This window comes from Eulemur rufifrons, chromosome 7, assembly GCF_041146395.1.
Source record: "Eulemur rufifrons isolate Redbay chromosome 7, OSU_ERuf_1, whole genome shotgun sequence".
NCBI lineage: Eukaryota > Metazoa > Chordata > Mammalia > Primates > Lemuridae > Eulemur > Eulemur rufifrons.
In genome coordinates, this window is record NC_090989.1 from 179627647 (window position 1) to 179631295 (window position 3649).

Sequence of the window (3649 nt, forward strand, 5' to 3'; positions counted from 1 at the left end):
GTTCATTGCAGTACAATTCACAAATGCAAAGGTATGGAATCAACCTAAGTGTCCATCAAATGATGAGGGGATAAAAAAAAAAAAAGTATGTATATACCATGGAGTACTACTCAGCCATAAAAAGGAGTGAAATAATGTCTTTTGCAGCAACTTGGATGGAAATGGAGACCAGTATCCTAAGTAAAGTTTCTCAAGATTAGAAAAACAAATACCACATGGTCTCACTTATAAGTGGGAGCTAAATGATGGACATACATGGTCACACAAAGTGGTAAAATGGGCACTAGAAACTAATAAGGGGGGAGGGTGAGAGTGCGGTGAGGAATAAAAAATTACCTATTGTGTACAAATCAGTGTATACTGTTGTGTGACAGGTACACCTACCTGACTTTGCCACTATACAATTCATCCATGTAACAAAAAACACTTGAACTCCCTAAATCTATCAAAATAATAATAATGAAAAATAATGTAATGCCTCCAGCTTCATATTTTTGGTTAGGAATGCTTTGCCTATTAAGGGTTCTTTGTGGTTCTATAGGAATTTTAATTTTTTTTTAAATTTCTGTGAAGAACATCATTGGTACTTTGATAAGGGTTGCTTTAAATCTGTAGGTAGTGCTCGCTTTGGCAGCACATATAATAAAATTGGAATCATACAGAGAAGATTAGCATGGTCCCTACTCAAGGATGATACGCAAATTCGTAAAGCGTTCCATGTTTTTGCCCCAGTCCTGGGAAGGTTGCTTCACTATTTACTGACTAGAGCTAAGGAAACAATGTGAGGCAAAAGCAAAAAAAAAAAAAAAAAAATTTGTAGATCATTTGGGTAGTATGTAGTATGGCCATTTTAACAATATTAGTTCTTCCAATCTATAAACGTGAGATGTCTTTCCATTTATTTGTGTCCTCTTCAATTCATTTCACAAATGTTTTATAGTTTTCAGTGTAGAGATCTATTACTTCCTTTGTTAAGTTTATTCCTAAGTATCTTACTTTATTGTAAATGAAATGGTTTTTTTCAATTTATTTTTCAGATGTTCACTATTAGTGTATAGAAACTCTATTGATTTTTGTATCTTCACTTTGTATGTTTACCTTACTCAAAAAATCAACTCCAAATGGATTAAAGACTTAAATATAAAACCAAAACTATGAAACTACTAGAAGAAAACACAGGGGAATCACTTTATGACAATTCAGCTGGGTAAGGATTTTTAAAATAAGACCTCAAAATCACAGGCCGCAAAACTAAAAATAGACAAACAGGAACACATCAAACTGAACAGCTTTTGCAGGACAAAGGAAACAATTAACAGAGTGAAGAGAAAACCTACAGAATGCAGAAAATATTTGCAAACTTCACATCTGACAAGGGGTTAATGTCAAGAATATATAGGGAAATTAAACAAATTAATGACAAATTAAAAATGAGCAAAAGACCTTAATAGACATTTCTCAAAACAAGACATATAAATGGCCAATAGGTACATGAAAAAATGTTGCATGTCATTAATCATTGAGGAAATGCAAATCAAAACCATAATGAGGTACCATCCACTTCAGTTAGAATGGCTAAAAGTATAGGGAAAAGTTGGTCAATGGGTACATAATTACAATTCAATAGTAGGTGTAAGTTCTGGTGTCGTATTGCATGGGAGGGTGATTATAGTTAACAGCAAGATATGATATGTTACAAAATTGTAAGAAGACAGGCTTTTGTATGTCCTTACCACAAAGAAATGTATGAGGTAATTGTCACACCGAATACCCTGATTTGATCATTATACAACATGTAAATGTATCAAAACATCATATTGGACCCCATAAATATGTACAATTATAATACGTCAATACAAATTTAAAAATTAAAATAAAAAACAATTTATAATACAATTTTTTTAAAAAAGAAAAAATTCACTTGTGGACATTCTTTCTGCCTTCAGAAGCCATTTGCATTTTTAATGCTTAAATGTCAGCACTAATACTTTAAAACTGAGGGACAGGAAGGAAATACATTTATATTTTTGTTTATATATTTGCCACACTGAAACAGGAAGATTTAAAAAAGCTATTAGAATAAATCTAATAACAGATCAGGTCAAAGGATCAACAATTGAAGATTCCATCAATAATTCCTCTTCATTTCTGTCATTTTTGAATCATACTGGCATTAACAAAATAGTTCAGTGATGATTTGATCTCAAGAGACTATAAATAAACTTTCCCAACTCTCCCACCTCCACATTTCTATTCAAGACACACACATACACACACACGGGCATTTTATATATTATATTCAAACAAAATAATCCTAGGATATAAACTTAGTATTCCAGGAAGGATAGGTATAATGAAAAGAAATGAAGTTGCCTAAAATTTGCCTGACTGCCACAGCCAAATACAATACTTGTTTGTATAAATGATGAACTTGTAGAATAGAACGGTTAAAAATTAAAAGTTTATGTCCAGGTATGCTGAATATGAGCATCATGAAAGTTGCATGATTCATATTAGGCAATTCATTGACATTGTACTGAAATCCTCTTGCTTTTTTCCTCACAGACTCATTTGGTTTGATGAAATAAAATGGGACAAAGGAGGTGCAGTGAATACATGCAGAATCTAGCATGTAGTAAACATATAAAACATATTGGATATTTCTATTACCAGTTGCTGTGATAAAAAGAGTTTCATATGAGTGTTGTATCGAAGCTGATTCTTGGGCCTCAGATATTGTATTAATAGTAAGAAGCTAAAAACCCTACAGCATGCTATATATTTTATTCATAAATTTGCATCTTTGAAAATATAGTATTTCATAAAAAATTATCTAGATTCTCAATAGCTTAATTGAAGTACAGAAAGCTTTTAGAAGCTAAAGTGAACTGTCAGAGACAGCCTCGGCATGTTTAGAATCTGCCATTCTTTGACATTCATTCTAATACTTCAGTATAATATTAATATAACCAATATTTGCTTGACTAAGGACACACAAACCACCTTTACATTTATCAAAAATACAGTCATAATTTGTTCTCTCAAGGCCAAAACCATCCATCAGTTTGAAGGGAGGTACAGTGGAACTTTTGATCAAACCATTGATTCTTTTCTAAGACAACATACATATGGGCTAAAATTTGCACTTTTTCCTTTGGTTGTTACATGTTGGAAACCGTGAGGAAGCTTACTCTCTGTCTTCTTTGGACAAATGTATCTACTTTTGTGTGCAATCCCAGTCAACAGACTCTCTGAGACTAATTTATGCCTCTGAAAAATGTGAATAAAATGCTTGGCCTCAGATACAAGCTTCCCAAGTATGCTATTGTGGGTGCTGTGTATCAATTGCTTTGAATTATTGCCAAGTCATAAAGGGATATATTAATATATGAAAAGATGTGAAATGTGATGAGTCATCTTTAAGCTATTAGATTCATAAAAGAAAATCCAAATGGTTTGTGTTCAATGTTGGTGAGGGTATTTTAAAGGAAATGACCTTATTGTATCAATTATTTTCCCTAGATTGTTAGGCTGGCTGTGTGTTTGTGTGTGTGTTTGTGTGTGTGCATTTGTGTGTGTGTGTCTTTTAAGTGTGAGGTAGCAATAATTTAAGATATCATCAGCAAATCTCTCCTCTTATTGACTCAAA

The 3649-nt window shown here is 32.5% G+C and overlaps 1 non-coding gene across 1 annotated transcript; it reads left to right on the top strand.

The window, feature by feature from the left end:
• The first annotated feature begins 618 nt into the window (after positions 1-618).
• On the top strand, positions 619-725 carry LOC138388783 (U6 spliceosomal RNA). Its single transcript, XR_011234273.1, has one exon. It is a non-coding gene; the product is annotated as a U6 spliceosomal RNA (small nuclear RNA).
• The last annotated feature ends 2924 nt before the right edge of the window (positions 726-3649 follow it).